This window comes from Muscardinus avellanarius (genome assembly GCF_963383645.1).
Source record: "Muscardinus avellanarius genome assembly, chromosome: 2".
Lineage (NCBI taxonomy): Eukaryota > Metazoa > Chordata > Mammalia > Rodentia > Gliridae > Muscardinus > Muscardinus avellanarius.
Genome location: NC_137787.1, coordinates 197,932,701 through 197,950,235, shown reverse-complemented (window position 1 = coordinate 197,950,235; position 17,535 = coordinate 197,932,701). Strand labels below are relative to the sequence as shown.

Genomic DNA, 17,535 nt, shown 5'->3' with positions numbered 1-17,535 from the left:
ATTAAAGAAGTTATGGCATGTGTAGAAAAATGGTCAGACCTGGAACAGAAAGGGAAGGGTCATATGTTTCCCCTAATCTGTGGACTGTAGAGAGTAATTAGGATACAAGAGGAATTTTACACAATGGAGGAGAAAGTCTACCCTTCTTTTTTAAATTATTTTGTTATTGGTGTGTTATATTCACACATCTTAATGGAGTGCAAGATGGTGGAGGCACACATGCACACATTGCCCAGTTAGCCCTTACCTAATTCCCACCCCAGTCCTTCCTCCTCCCTCCTTCTCATGTTTGGCTTAGGGATTGACTTTGATATGTTTGTGAATGTACATTAGGGAATTTCCCTCCTCCCTCCTCCCATCTCCCTCAGTCAGGTCGCCTTCTTTGCTCATCTACGGCTTCTACTTCTTCATCTAGAGTTCCTCCTATGACCCATCTTCTCCCTAGCTTCCGCATATAGGGAGAGCATCTGATTTCTTATTTTTTGTGGTTGACTAATCTCACGTAGCATAATGTCCTCCAGTTCCATCCATTTCCCTATAAATGACATAATTGTGTTCTTCCTTATGGCCGGGTAAAATTCTCTTGTTTGCATATCCCATAGTTTTGTAATCCATTAATCTGTTGATGGACATCTTGGCTGGTTCCATAGTTTGCCAATGGTGAATTGTGCGGCTATGAACATAGATATGCTTGCATTAGTTTGGTAGTTTGGTTTTCATTCTTTTGGGTAGATACCCAGAAGTGTTATTGCTGGATCATATGGTAGGTTCATTCATATTCTTCTGAGGACTCTCCATAATGTTTTCTAAGGTGGTTGCACTAATTTGCAATCCCACCAACAATGTATTCGAGCTGCTACTTCTCCACATCCTTGCCAGCATTAGTTGTTGTTTGTGTTTTTAATGGTTGTCATTCTAGTTGGAGTTAGGTGAAATCTAAGGGTAGTTTTGATTTACATCTCTCTAATTGATAATGATGTTGAGCATTTTTCATACATTTAATGGCCATTTGAATTTCTTTTTTCATGAAGTATCTATTTAGTTCACTTGCCAATTTTTATTAAGTTATTTGTTTTCTTAGTGTTGAGCTTCTTGACTTCTCTGTATGTTCTAGATATTAGTCCTCTATTTAAGGAAGAGTTGGCAAAACTCTCCCATTCCGTTGGCTCTCTGATGAGGTTCTTAATACTTTGCTTTGCTGTACAGAAGCTTTTCAGTTTAATGCAATCCCGTGTATTGATATGCCTTTTGGTTTCTTGTGCTGTTAGGTTCTTGTTGAGAAAGTTTTTAACCTGCCTATGTGTTTTACTGTTGGACCTATACCCTCTTCAAGGAGCTTCAAAGATCTTTGTTCTAATTTCCATGTCTTTGATCCATCTTGAATTGACTCTTGTGCAGGGTGAGAAAGTGGAATTTATTTCTATATTTCTGCATATGGTTAACCAGTTTTGCCAACACCCTTTGTTGAAGAGGCTATGTTTATTCCTGTGTGTGTTTTTGGCCCTTTTGTCAAAAATCAGTTGGCTGTAAGTGTGTAGATTTGTTTCTGAATCTTCTATTCCGCTCCATCGGTCTATGCATCTGTTTCGTGCCAGTATCATGCTACTTTTATTACTATGGCTTTGTAGTATAGTTTAAAGGCAGGCATTGTGATTCTTTCTGCATGGTTTTTGTTGCTGAGAGCTACTTCTGTTGTTCCAAATGAATTTAGGGACTGGTTTTCTACGTCACTGAGAAATGACCTTGGTAATTTAATGAATATTATGTTGAATCAGTAGATCACTTTTGGAAGAATGGCCATTTTGGTGATATTTATTCTACCTAAACAAAAACATGCAAGCATTTTTCATCTTCTAAGTTCATCTTTAATTTCTTTTCTCAATGTTTTACAATTTTCTTTGTAAAGATCTTTTATCTCCTTGGTTAAGTTTATTCCTAAGCATTTTATTTATTTTGTGGAATATCCTGAGTAGAATTGGATTTCCTTTTCAGTGGATTTATGGTTGGCATTCAGAATAGCTTCTGATTTTTTAAGATTAATTTTGTACCCAGACACTTTGCTGAATTTGTTGATGAGTTCGATAAGCCTTTTGGTTGAGTTTGTTGGGTCTTCTAAGTATAGTATCATGCCATCTGCAAAAGTGAAAGTTTTAGTTCTTTTCCTATTTGTATTTCTTTTATATCCTTTTCTTACCTTATTGCTCTGGCTAGAGCCTCAAGTATTATATTGAAAAGAAGTGTTGAGAATAAACATCCTTGTCTTGTTTCTGTATTTAGGGGAATTCTTGCAATTCCCCCCCCCCATTTAATATGACTCTTCTTAATACCTAATGTGACCCTGTGTTAAGAAGGCCTTTTTGCAGTTAAGATTTTTACATATTTCTTAAAACTTGGTCTGATCAGTTTCACAGTAAATTCACAACCTCATCATAATATAGGCTGGTGAGCATTTTCAAATAAGCTTGCTATTATTATTTTTTAGGCAAAGCTATGAAAAAAGAAATTCACAGAATTTATGAATGATGAAAAGTACTTTCTTCTTGTCTCAATGTCAGTATAATGTCCTCTGCAGGAAATCAGGTTCACTGTGTTTTTAAAAAATGAGATTACATAGAAACATTACACTGAACATTGTGGTTCCTGTTGATGAAAGATAAATCATGTTACTATTTGAGGATTTTAATCCTTCAAGGCTGTTAGACTCTGAATTTGTGACAAGTACTTGTGTCTAACTTTATTGCCATATAAGTTAAGATTCTTTTCTGCTTAGAGAAAGTGGAAGGAAAATTTTGACTTTTGCTTAAAACTAATTTTTGCAATTTAAAAATGTATTTATTTCTCCTAAAATACAAGGTATGTTAAATTTATGTTCTACCCAAGTCAATGTTAAGTCCTGAGAATGCAGCAGCCTGACCTTTCTGCCCTCAGCATCATGAGAGCAGAGCCCAGCCCCAGTTGGATGGCGTGGACACCCCGGTGAGGCTGGACGGTTGGCCATGGATTTCCTATGAACATGCCGCAGGCTGTCCTACAGACTCCCTCCCCATGTGCTCCTGCAGGGATGCCTGTGTTTAGTCTCAGGAAATCTGACAGCTCATAGCAGCATAAACCTCAAAGCACTTTTTTTTTGAGGCTAAATAGTGTCCCCCAAATATGATGTATAGAAGTTTAACCCCTGAATTTATGAATACAGGAAGCTTATTTGGAAATAAGGTCTTTGCCAATGACCAGGTTGAGGTCCTTAGTGTGGCCTCTAATTCAACAGGAATGGTGACTTTTAAAGAAAGGAAAGGGGCCCTGTGAAGTCAGAAACCCATAGGGAAAATGTCCTGTAATGATAGAAGCAGAGATCAGAGTGAGGAGCAGCAAGAACCAGAGATACCTGGAATCGTGGGCAAGAGAACCCAGGAAGGGATAAGCAAGGGTCCTCCCAGGGCATTCCGAGGAGAATGGCATGGTAGTACTTTGATTTCAGACTTTGGTCTCCGGAACTGGGAAAGGCCTTGTTCCTGTCATTTTAGGCCAGCCAGTCAGTAGAACTTTTGAGTCCTACTAAGTGAGTAAGTCCTAACATGTGCATCATGCTCAAAACCATCACTTGAACCTGTTTACTTTTACTGTCACGTAAACTTGCCCTTTGGTCTCTATCAGTCAATATAAGGTAGAAGATGCTCTAGTAACCAGTAATTCAGACTTCCAGTGGCTTCAGAAACCAAGAGTCTGACTCTCCCATCTGTGTGCCAGGTGACTCTCCCGTCTAACTCAATTGGCAGTGGAAATTCTGCGGAACTTGACAGTCTCTCAGGGACCCAGCTGATGACTGTACTCTCTCAAAGCAAGAATTCAGTATATTCTTGGGCAAGAGGAAAGGGCACAAGGACTCAGGCACTGGCTTTTACATGCTTTGGGCCAGAGTGGTAGCTGCTCTTTCACTAGCTCCATTGTCTAAAGCAAGTCACTCGCCTTGCCTGACTGCTAGGTGATGGATCCCAGAGGGTCCAGAGTTGGGGAGGAGGGAAATCAGGATAAGCACCAGCCATGCCCATCACCTTTGCTAATGGCTTGGCTTTATTTTTTCACTTACAAATGAGAATGTGCAACACTTACCTTTTCTGGCTGTTGTGAGACAAAGGAAAGGTCGTAAAGTCACAAAGAACATTAATCTCTTCCCTTTTCATCTGACTCGTACATCTTTGCAAAATTTACATCCTCTGGTTGGGACAGTTCCTCCCTGTGCCATTGAGTCTCTAGCACTTCTGATTTATACACTCCTTTACCCTTTATCTTGGTGCATCTTTCTCTTCCAGACCCTTGAGTCCCAGATCTTTGAAGAGTCTTTTCTCTCCACAAGGCTGTCTCTTCGAATGCCCTCTCCACATCTTGCCCTGCGACTACGGCCTTTTTGTATATGTCTCTTGTCTTTAAGTCTTCCCTGAGCAACAAAGCCAAACTTCTGAGCTTCTGTTTCCTGCTATTCCCTGAGCCAGCCCAACTTCCCATCCATTCCAGGGGCTTTTGCAGTAGCCGCCACCAGAAGGCTTCACGGAAAAGAACCTTCCTTTTGCAGAATCTCTTCAACTTCTCCAGTCCACTTGTATTTGATGTTTAAGTCACTAGCAACTTTTGTTTACATGTCTAAGCACATATTCGTTGGTAATAGAGATCTCAAAGATGAATTGGTAAGAGGTAGAGACATGTTCTTGGTTGCCGATCCATTGGTGACCTACAAAGTATAATATTAGTTTGTCTGTAAAACTTGGCTGAAAAAATGAAAATGGACACTGGTCGAGCCTAGGAGATATAACTTGTAATTTGCAGGACATGTGAGAGCGAGGACGTATCAAACAATCCCACTGATGTCCAGTCAGAGAATTGAGACTGCATGAAACTCTACAGGAAAAGTGACATGCTTTCTTAACTAAATACATTGTAAAGAGAGACAGAGAGAGAGAGAGAGAGAGAGAGAGAGAGAGAGAGAGAGAGAGAGAGAGAGAGAATGTGAGAAGGGAGAATTAAGTGAGAGCAAGAGAGAGTGATAAGAGGAAGGAAAAAAAGAGGAGGGGAAGATTGCAACCTATTCTATAGATTAGAGAAGACTAAAAAAGTCAACCCATTACAATCATTGCATTCATATTTGAATAAACTGTTCAATTATGATATAAGAAATTTGATTAAATTGGGATCGTCATTTTATAGACATAGCATCGATACAGAGGTTCTGTTTTAAAAATGTGTTATTGCAAAATAAAGCATATTTATACAATATCTGGCATTTGCTTCAAAAAACCACACAGAATAAAAAAGCAAGTCTGAGTACTGGTTCAATACAAATCAAATAGGAGTGGATGGAAACTGGGTAGTGGTATGTGAGGGTCCATTCATTATTCTCTTTTCTGTTTATTTTGAAAATTGTCCTAATTTCATAAACACAGATATTGGCCAGACTTGCTAACCAAGAAGCAAATACCCAGCGACTTGAAGGATGTGAAAGGGTGAGCTGTCTCATTAGCGCTTCCCGCTCAGAACGATGCCAGTGGGTTTTTGCTGTGGAAGCGAAGAATAATGCACTTGGGGGCCTGAGTCCTCGGGGACCCGAGCACCACCCTACCTTAGTGGAGACCGCCTCGTAACTCAGATTTAGTTTAGATGTCAACGTGCTGCAGGGTCCAAAATGACCAGCGACTCCGCGCAAACTCCCCTCGACTCTGAATCATCTTGTTTCAAGTGTAATTTGTTGACTTTTGAATGCATAGGAGTGCCTACTTTTATTGTCTCTTTATTAGTGCCGCGGCAGCCATCATCACAGTAATTATTCCAGTGCCATCCCTTTAATTGTACCTTGTCTCTTGCATGTTGCTACAAGTCATTTGCAAATTCTCACGTCTACGCAATAACAGAACCATGTTTGTCGTCCTCGAGTTTAAAAATCACTTTCTCCCTGGTGCCCATAGTGAAAATGATGGCACATTAAATAAATGCAAGTTTTGTCATGACAGTGGAGCAGAACCGATGTGGCATGTTAATTTATTCATTAAATTGCAAATGAACAAATTAAAATCGAAGGTGCTCACGCGGGTTCCTCCTGCACTCTCGTTTAAGAACTCACACTCCATTTTGAAGAGAGACCCGCAAAGATAGACCTCTTGGAGTCTTTAAGGTCACTTTGACGGAGAGGCCACTTAAAAAATGATCAAAGTGCCACGCCCTAGAAGTGGCAACATGTATTAAAACTTGATCCTAAATCAGAAAAAATTAACATTGAGAAAAAATGAAGATCAAAAGAAATAAAGAAGAAAAGAAGGAAGAAGGGCATAAGGAGGGAGGAGGGACGGAGGGATTAAAATAAAGAAAAAAAAGCATGGCATGGAGTGCACACTTGTAATCCTAGGACTTCGGAGGCTGAGAAAGGAGGATCCTAGGTTTGAGGACAGCCTCAGCAATTTAGTGACGATCTTAGCAACGTAGTGAGACCCCGCTTTCAAATAAAAAGTAAAATTGGTCTCGAGTGTTCGATCTACAGTACCATGAAAAGCAAAGTAAAATAAAAGGAAAAAGAAGTGACTTTTAGGGAGTGGAACTTTACATCTTTTGTCATTAATATGATGTAAATATCCCTTAATATCTATTCAACTGGTTGCTTTTAAAGGCATATTATCTTTCATCTTTTATAGAGTAAGATCACAGAAATTATTAAATAGCACTTTACTTGTAAATATGACTGGAGGAGCTGGGTGTGGTGGTGCATGTTTGTAATCCCAGTGCTTGGAGGCTGAGATAGGAGGATCGCTGGATCAAGGCCAGCCTCAGCAATTTAGCAAGACCATGTTTCAAATTTTTTAAAAAGGGGGGTCTGGGAGTGTATCTTGAAGGTAGAATGCCCCTAGGTTCCATCCCTAGTGCAAAAAATAAAAATTCTAGGTTTTTTTTTTTTTTTGTGTGTGTGTGTGTGTGTATATGTGGTACTGAGGATGGAACCCAGAGGTATTTTATCTCTGTGTTACACCACTAGCTCTAACTTTTAATCGTTTTTTAATTTTTGAAATAGGGTCTCACTGAGTTGTGAAGGGCTTCGCTAAGTAGCTGAGGCTATCCACCAACCATGATCCTCCAGTCTCAGCCTCCCAAATGGTGGGATTACAAGCATGTGCCACCATGTCCAGCTCAAAATATGATATATGTTACATATAATATATTCATATATTAATTTTCTAGTTCTTAGTATTATATAGCATATAATGATATATTTTAATATAGTATATATTAGAAACTCAAATAATATATATTATATATAACTAGGATTATCTATATTATATTAGAAATTAGACGATATATTATTAACTTTCAAACGCTGGGATGTGGGGAGGCAGAACTCACACTAACTTGAACTGATTGGCAGCACATGGCTATCCGTGGGACAGCACAAGCTTATCCTGCTGCAAAGCATTCACAGTGGATGTGAATGTCCAGGGAGAAACCCGGCAGGAGAACCGGGGCTAAGACAAGATGAGCCTGGGTTGATCCAGGAGAAGAGGCGCGACGGGTCTAGTGGTGGGGATGCTCATGGCAGGCCCCAGGGAGGTAGAGGACCAGCCCCACTGAGCAGGAACTGTGTTAAAAGGAGAGAAAATGAAATCAAAGAAGACCTGGCACAATCCTTGATGACTTTTAGCCACTTCCGAAGTCAATAGTTAACAAAGAGTGACATTTTGAGAGCGAGCTTTTGTGGTCATGGTGCTCAAAGCGGGGAGGTGTCCAAAGGCAGCCATTCGCCCCGGATACTTCATCAGTACACTCGGTTCCAAAGCCTGTGTGTAAATGAAGTGCACGCCACTCGTAACAGCCGACATTCAATTACGCACGTTGTCCTCTTTTTGACCTCGTGCACGCGCAGGTCCCAGGTGGCCTGCTGGTGAAATTCTCTTGCAGGACACATTGGATTCAGGGATGCTGTGTCCCGATGGTCTGTTCTCCTGGTAATGGAAGAAGACTTTGATTGTTAATTCCTGACACTGCTTCTGTGACTATTTTTAAAATACCTGCTTCTGAGAGATTCCTCTTCGGGCATCCTTAACAATAATGTCTACTGTTTTCAAACAGTTTCATTAGCTTTCTGACCCTAAGGTTATTATATCACCAAGCCCAGGTCCACATGACCACATAGCTGATAAACGCAGTGCCGAGTATTTGGGATAGGGGTCTGTCTACTCCTGAGCATTTACTAAATGCATGCACAGCAGAGAGTGCTTATCTGTATCACTGAAGCTCAGATATTTGTGAGAGCTACCATTATTCTCTTCTCTTGATAATTGGGTGTCCTAAGCTTCAGAAAGGGGAGAGAATTTTCTGAAGGTCACATGGCAAGAAAGCAATAAAGCCAGGAAGCAATTCTAAGTTGTCTACTCCAGAGAGTCTACTCATAACATCAAGCAGGTGGCTGGATACAAAGATGCATATTTATATGTGTTTACTTGCATATATATATATATATATAATCTATATGTATGTGTGTATATATGTGTATGTATATATAGGTATAAATATGCATGTGTATGAGCATATATATTCACTATATAGTCATTAATTTATTTATTGCAAGTATGTATTTTTGTGCACACACCAAATGGCATGCTGAAATAATTATCTACCTAACTTTGAGACTGCCCATGCCAGTAACGATGTGGAGACCCTTGCAGTGGCCCCTAAAGTGTCAGTGAGCCATGCTGAGTTGGTTACTTGAAAAATACTACAATAAAAGGGCCACCAAGCATAGTTCTTTACTTATTCCCACGTATTATTTCATTCCTCTCTGCGAGAAAGGCATAGAATTATTTGCCACCATCATGTTCAATCTCTGTCTCAGCTCACTGGAGTAACGTTTATTTTTTCAGGATTGAATGAAGTACTGTGGTTCTTCCACTTAAAATACTTTTCTTCTCCATTTATCTGTCTGAAGACTTCAAAGCTATTCCCTGGTCCCTCAACTTGAAGTGGTATCTATCTATCTACCTATCTATCTAATCATCTATGTATCAATTATCTATCATCTATCTGCTATCTCTGAAAACCTGCCATAACTTATTTTAACAATATGTCTGTTAAGGCAGCTGTGCTCTTTCTACGTTGTAATATGTCCTTTAGTTCTAAATTACATTTCAGGTCACTGATCTGATTTGTCTCCAGCCCTCCCCTCATAGGCTCTGAGGAGGATGCTGTGGTATTCATTCAATATTTGTTTAAATAGTGCGACTGCAACATTATGAAGGCCTCAGTAAGGTGGAATTAGGGAATTTTGCATATTTCACATTTGGTTTCCAAATTGTTATTTGAGGGTCAACTCAATTTCTCATGGTGAGTTAGATAACTTGATTAAAATTTGCTGACCCTGTTGATTTGTCCACACATAACATGTCCCTACCCACTCTTGTTAAAGCAAGAGAACTTTTCTGTGTATTTACTTTGGGGTTTTGTTGAACCATGAACTCTAACAACCCTGAAGACATTTAATTCCCAGTGCTTTTCCTGGTGCGGTTGAGTTCAGGGCCTGTGTCTTCAATATCACTTCCCTTACGTCTTAAGTCCCAAACATGTGAGGGACTGAGGTGAACAGAGGAGGCATCGAGTGTGCGCAGATGCATACTAGAGAAGTCTGCAGAGAGAGAGTGCCAGTCTGCAATTGATACAGCCCGCCCAAAATGTCCTTTCGCTTTCTGAGCTATTCAAGTTTCCGAGGTAGTTAGATAGCAATCGGATACTACTCAAACCCGTTTGAGGTTTAGAAAACCACTTTGTTGGTGAGCTCACTGCAGATTTAAATTTCTGTTTTGTGATACATCGTTACTATTTTGGAAATTCATTTCATTAAACATCTTTCCAATGTAATAAGTAGATTCTGCAATAAATGTAGAGACTAACGGAGATCGTCTTTGTAAACCTACATGTTAAACACAAGTCAGTAGTAAAATGCACTTATTTTCAGAGCAGCGGTCACATCTGCAAAATATCAGAGAAGAGCGTAATCATTACCTATATTTTAGAGTTTAAAGAATATTTCCCAGCCCAGCATAGTGGTGCATACCTGTAATCCCAGCTACTCCAGTGACTGAGGCAGGACGATCACATATCTAAGCTAGTCTCAGCAACTTAGCGAGATCCTATTGGAAGAAAGGAAGAAAAGGAAGGAAAGAAGGAAGGAAGGAAGGAAGGAAGGAAGGGAGGGAGGGATGGAGGGAGGAATGGGGATAAATTGGAAGGGGAGAGGAGGGGAAATGAAAGAAAAAGAAAAAAAAAGAAAGAAGAAAAGGAAAGGTCTGGGTTTGACCCCAGCCCCTACCATATCCCCCCAAAATAATAAAAGAATGTTTCCATGTAGCATGGGACCACCTAATGGGCTGCAAGGGGCAGACTTGCTTCTTGGTGGCTTCTGCAATCCTGGGTCCACATCTGAGGTCACATGAGAGCCCCTTAGAAGCCGGTGGGTCCTAACTTCCACCCCAGACCTGCACAGAAGCTTTCTGTGCATCACCCCATCTTCTGAACACCTGGACAATGCTCTAAAAGTCCCCACTCAAATCAACGGCAGTGTGAAGGGCACCTGTTCCAGGAAAACAAGAAAGAGGAGATGCACAATATTAGGTTTATTTTCCCTTGAGGAAAGTATATCTAAAGCAAATTGCCAAAAATATGGATTAATGTAAGCAATTGAATATCACCCAGTTTTTTTTGTTTGTTTGTTTGTTTGGTCAGGGGATATGAGCAGCCAGAGATGTCCAAGCAGAAGCTTTGCAGGAGCCAGGCATGGTGGCGCAGGCTTGTAATCCCAACATTTGTGAGGCTGAGGTCGCGGTTCGCAGACAGCCTCAGCTACTTAGTGAGGCCCTTTGCAATTCAGTGAGACCCTGTTTCAAAAATAAAAAAGACTAAAAATAGGGCTTAGGGTGTTGCTTGGAGGTAGAATGCCCCCTGGGTTCCATCCTCAGTACTGCAATCAATCAATCAATCAATCAATCAATCAAAGAATGTTTGCAGGCCTGCTCCTCCCTGGTGAGCGGAGCCAAGCCCGCTAGCCTGCTGTCCTACTGTGCAGCTGACGGGGGCTCACACAGGCCAGTTGTCTCAGGGGCTATGTTCCTCCTTGCAAGAGAACACTGATTCGTGAGAAGCCTGCTCTTTTACTTTCTCCATGAGGCTCAGTAGTTTCCATATACAAAGTTTTTTTTTTTTTAATGTAGAAATCAAATAAAATACCATTAAGTTTGGGAAAACACGTTTTAGTCATAATACATGGATTTGTCTTGATTTCATGAAACTGGTTTATCATAAAATCGAGAACATTGCAAAACAAGGCACATAAACCCTAGGTTCACTAGATCAGCTTACCTCTGTACTGTAGTCTGTCTGTCTGTCTGTCTGTCTGTCTGTCTGTCTGTCTGTCTCTTTTGTGGTACTAAGGATGGAATCCCAGGGGCAGTGTACCTCTGAGCTACATCCCCAGACCTATCTTTTAGGCTTTTTATTTTTTTGAAACAGGGTCTCACTGAGGTGTGAAGGGCCTCGCTAAGTAGCTGAGGCTATCCATGAACCAGGACCCTCCAGTACTGGGATTACAAGCGTGCACCACTACGTCCGACTCACCATTTCCTCTCTTGACCCGTATTCCACAGAACTTTCATTTTCCACAGGACACACAGAGCAAGGAGGTCCTTCTGTGTCAACACTCCTGGTGTGTTTCCTACTGAAGTGAAGTGGAAGGGGCTTCTGTGTGTGCACCCAGAGCTGCAGGGTTAGGAGACAGGGGGAGACACAACAGAACATTCCTCACTTGCCGAAAAACAATAGAAACAGCCCCAGAAGGAACAGGCCCCCAGATCTTAGCACTTAACTCTTGAATCTTACCAAGGAAGAGATAGTATTTGAAATGGAAAGGTTTATCACGGAAGAAACAGCAATGTGCATGATATCAGTGGTGTATTTTAGCAACTTTTGGTGTTCCTTACCATCTTAAATGATCTAAAATATCATCCACACATATTTAATGCCCACTAAATATCAAAAGGTAACTTCTTCTGAACATGCAGGACTTGTCACTGAATGTAATAATGTTACTACATTACGGGTGAAGAAAAAAATGTTTATCATATGCATTTAATTTTTTCCAAATAATTTGACACATTTATTGATATCCATTGAGGTATTAATATTGTTTCTGAGTAAATCTGCACTTTCGATGCCAATTAAATGTGCCTTTAAGAAGTCCACTAATTCCTAATTATGAGATAAATTAAATTATTTGATCCCTAAAGTATGTACCAATCCCATTATCAATTTACTCTGAACCCCCCCCCACCAAGTATTCAACCAACCAACCAAATAGGGAGACATCCTGGTATGTTTCCTACTGAAGTGAAGTAAAATAACCAGTTCAAAGCTACTTCCAGACAGTGCCACACAACTGAGAAATGCTACTGGATAATTAATTGCAGCCAATAAAATAGCTGGAATTTTCTGGGTGGCTGTCTTGGGAAGCGCTGCAGTGGTGCTGGTCACATCTTGGAATCCAGTGATTCTGCTGTTCCTCTGATATGTGACAGGAGAGACTGGAATCCAGCCCGGGGCAGGGACTGCCGGCTGCAGGCACGCTCCTGCTGTGGTCCTCGTGTCACAACCACAGCGCCTCTTAGAAGCTCAGAACATTCCAGGGACAACCAGTAATTAACTCCCATCACCAGAACATGCTCAGTGGACATCGTTGAAATTTTAAGTTTACACATTGTTATTAGCCTAAGGACAATATTTGCAGTCACTTACCAAGGTATGGTTAGTAATTACAAAGTCTTTTTCTTTTCACTGGACTTGACACCGGCTTTTTATTTGTGCTATGTATTATAAAAGGAGAGCCCAGGAAGAACAGGCCCATGGATTTGCTGGGTTGTTCACGCCTGGTTCTCGCATGCCTGCGGAAGAGGAGAGGATGGAATTGTAAAGTCACCGTGCTTTAACAGGGTTAGTAGAGACTGTCTAGGCTTGTAATAGCCACACGTACTACTTTGTATTCCTTGTTTCATAAATTAAAATACGGCTGGGTGTGTTTGCTCTGCCAGAGAGGCAGAGATTAGACTTAGTTTCCAGCATAGGAGGACAAAGGATGTTTGATTTATCAGGCAGCGTAGGAAACCAAAGGAGCATCCTAAGATGGCCGCCCCCTGGAGCCCTGGCAGCCTCCGAGGCCAGCATGGGTGGGAGGGTGGGTCCACAGGCTACCCTGGAAGTCACCCGGCCATCGGTGCCGGGCTTATTGGGGAAGAGTCCGGCAAAACTCTAGTGCCCGTTGCCAGGGCCACCTGTGGCTTTAGGGGGCTCTTACCAAAAAGGTATGAGAAATTATGTTGTGGCTACATGGATATAAAGACAGATATGATCTGGGCATGATCACATCTGACTTTGATTATGTTTTTTTTTTTTTTAAAAAAAGTAGATTCCCAATTGAAAAATTTTTAAAGAGACTACTCAGCTAACCCAGAAAAAAAGGATTATTTTAATAGAGTTGTTATTCCCCTTACCAAATTTTAGGTAACAAAATATATGCAGTTGTCTAAAATTACATAATCTAAATATAGGCTTTGTCTATCTTGTATGTTGGTGTGTGTATGTGTGGTACTGGGGATTGAACTCAAGGGGCATCCTACCCCTGAGATACACCCCTGGTTCTTTTTTTTTTTTTCTTTAATTTTGAAACAGAGTCTTAAGTTGCTAAGCCAGGCCTTGAACCTACCGTCCACCTGTCTCATCTTCCAAGAACTGGGATTTCAGGCCTGTGCCACCACACCCTTCCTGGATTTATATCTTAAGCATCACAGTCCTCAGTCTGTGAGCATAGAAGTCAGGCTGCTCATCACACTCAGCAATATCATAGAAAACCATGGATGGTGGCCATGTTGACTAAGCCCTAATGTGCCAAATGTATGACAGTCTAATTTTTATGTGTTTTATTTTCCCCAAGATCATTGCAAAGACAAGAATAGCATTGCAAATTTCTGTTTCGAGTGTAAAGCCCGGGTCCATATTTACTACATGGCATTTCTGCTTTATTCAGCAAACACACTGGGCTCGCTGGGTGGCCTAGGGGCGCACCTGCCCAGGCCCTCAACAGACCTCAGGCTTCAGGTAGTTTTTATAACCCTCAGCTATGGGTTGGACTGCATCTCCCCAAAACACGCTGAACTCCTAACTTACAGAACCTCTGAGGTTGACCTTCTTTAGAACAGAGTCTTGCAGAGATAATCAGTTTAAAATGTTTAAAATGAGTCCGTACTCTAGCAGGGTGTCCTGGTATAGGACCAGGAGAGACAGAGACACAGAGATGAGAGACACATAAAAGGAACCTAGAGACCAAAGTGGCGTAGTAAACGCAGCACATCCATGGATTACTAGACCCCAGTAGAAGTCAGGAGTGAGGAGTGGAATGGGTTCTTTAAGTACTGAGAAAAACGAACTCTGATTTCAGACTTTTAGCCTGGAGTGTGACACAGTCAGTTTCTGTGCCTTAAGTATCAATCACAGCACTCTGCTATGGCAAACGCTCTCTGAGCAGGCGTTATTATTACCCCATTCTGCAGATGAGAGGCTCGGGCCATGGGCTGCGGGAGACTGTCCAGGGCCACGCAACTGGCAGAGAATGGAGATGTCTGAGGATTCAAGTGGTTCTGAGTCCAGGCTTTCAACCTCTGCTCTCGGCTGCCTAAGTTCATGACATTTAGTGGAATAGTTTTTACTGAGGTTCAGGAATTTAGTCACTGTTGGTTCAAGTAAAATATTTTCTTCCTAAGATCTAGTTGACAGCCATATTCAGACAGTGCTACATGAGCGCGGGATCCGAGGATGGTCTTCTGATCAGATCGAATTCCCCTCCCACATTTCCAGGTGAAACAAACAAACAAACAAAATAAATGCACGATGCTATTTTCTAAAATTACATAATCTAAGGTAAATCTAAGCTTTCTTTTTCTCTTTTTGTGTTTGTATCATATTTCCTTCCTTCCATCCTACTTTATAATACACAAAGCAGATAAAATATGCCCTCCATGGAGAAGTCTGGGTAGGAGGACGTGGCTCTGTGCAGGAGGAATGTTTGCCAGAGGGGCCTCCCCAGCTCTTGAGTTCCAATTTCATGGGCAAAGTCACAGCCAATTCGTTTTCCTTCTTGCCTTGTGGTCCTGGGAATCGAACCCAGGGCACACTAGTCGGGGGCTTCTCCACTGAGCGATTATAGCCCCGGGCCCCGAGCTTCTGTTTCTATGATTGGTCTCCCTGGGATGTGAGATTCCTTCTGTACTCCTGGAATTGTTTCTGTGCTAACTATAATGGAACTTAGATTGTTCTCATGTGACTTGGTAAAAGACCCATCTCTTTAATTGTTAGTTACAAAATAAATAAGGGCTTATTTTTTCTCTTCATTTTGGTAAAAGACAAATAAATTTACTGTCTTAACTTTAAGAGCACAGTACAGTATTATAATTACAGGCACATTATTGCAGGCCAGATCTCTAGAAAGCTTTCCTCCTGCACAACTGGAACCCTATACTCACTCAACAAGGACTCCTTCCCGCCCACAGCCCTGGCTAGCAACATTCTTTTTCACTTCTATTAGTCTGGCTTACGGCATGTATGCATGGGATCTGGGGTATTTGCTGCTTTGTCATTGGTTAATTTTTTACATCATAGTGTCCTCGAGGTTCAGCCATGCTTTAGAACATGACGTGATTTCATGGTTGACTCATGTTCCATTTTGTGTCTACACCGCAATTTCTTTATCCATTTTCCTGTGCATGAACGTTTAGGTTGCTTCTACTTCTTAGCTCTTGTGAATTATGCTTTATTGGGCATGAAAGTATAATAATCTCTTCAAGATCCTATTTTCAGTTATTTTGAATATATACCCAGAAATGGACTTACTGAGTCATGTGGCAGTTTTATATATGTATGCAGGTGGGTACTTACGTACTGTGGTAGGGGTTTAAAACTCAGGGTCTCATGTGTGCTGAGCAGGTGCTTTCTACTGAACTGTGTGTCCTGACCTTTTTAATTATTGTTTCTATTTTGAGACCATGGCTAGCTAAGTTGCCTAGGTTACCATCAAATTTGCTATATTCCTGTCTTGCCCTCCCAAGTAGCTGGGATTATCTTTTTTTTTTTTTTTTTTTTTTTTGGTGGTACTGGGGTTCCTGGAAGCCCTTCTACCTCCGGGCTACACTCCCAGACCTATTTTTACATTTTTATTTGGAAACAGGGTCTCCTAAGCCAGCGCGCGCAGCTGGCTTCGAAACTGCGCGATCCTCCTGTCTCAGCCTCCCAAGCGCGGGGATTACAAGCGTGCGCCACCACGCCCGGCTAGCTGGGATTATCTTCAAGCATCACTGCACTGGGCATATTTGTAATTTTGTGAGGTTCTTTATACTGTTTTACATAGTGGCTGTAGCAATACAGTGTACAGTTTCTTCAGTTTTCCCTCATTCTTGACAAAATGTGTGTGTGTTGTTTTGACTTGTTTTATAATTTCTACACTACCAGATATCAAGTGATATATCATGTGGTCTGATTCACTCTTCCCTAATGGACAATGATGTTGAGTAACTTTTCATACACTTGTTAAACATTTCACAGTTTCTTCAGAGAAATGTCCATTTAGTTTCTGCGTCTATTTTTTCCATTGGGTTTGTTATTGGCATTGTAATTGCTTTGTACCTTTTTTAAAAATATATATTCTAGATGTTAATTTCACATCTAATAAAGGTCTCACAAATGTTTTCTCTCATTCCATGGACTGCTTTTTCACTCTGTTAATTTTTTTTCTACTGTAGCATAGAGGGTCTTAAGATTGGTGTCGTTCTATGGTCTACTTTTTTTTGTTTCCTGAGCCTTTTGGAACTATCCAAGAAATCATTTCCTATATCCTGAAGACTTCTTTTCATGTTGTCTCCTAGGAGATTTATAGTTCAAGCTATTGTGATAAATTCTTTACTGTATCCTAAGTTAATTTTTATATATGATACAGATAAAGATCCACGTTCAGTGTGCTGCATGTGAATACATACTTTGCCTAACACCCTCTTTTGAACGCATGATTCTTTCCCTAATTTGAAAGGTGGCATGCTCATTGAAAATCATTTTATCCATATTAAAGGATTTATTTCTAATTCTCTTCTGTTCTGTTGGTCTATATGTCTGTGTTTATGCCAGCACCACATTGTTTTGTTTACTGTAGGTTTGTAATATGTTTTGAAATAAGAAAATATGAGATCTTTGACTTTTTCTTCTTTTTTCTCGAGATTGTTTTGACTACTCAAGGTTCTTTGAGATTCCATAGGAATTTTAGGCTTTTCATTTTCTATTAAAAAAAATGACAGTGTGGTTTTTATCAGAATTGCACCAAATCTGTTCAGTACTTTGAGTAGTATGAAGATTTTAAAAATACCAATCCATGAACTAGGAATGTCTTTTTATTTACTGATGTGTTCTATAATTTCTTTCATACTACTTTGA

General features: G+C 40.7%; 1 protein-coding gene across 1 annotated transcript in view; it reads left to right on the top strand.

Moving 5' to 3' along the window:
* NALF1 (NALCN channel auxiliary factor 1) overlaps positions 1-17,535 on the top strand; it is a gene marked incomplete at both ends in the record, with an annotated part of 619,004 nt that overhangs the window by 450,794 nt on the left and 150,675 nt on the right. The window lies entirely within an intron of this gene.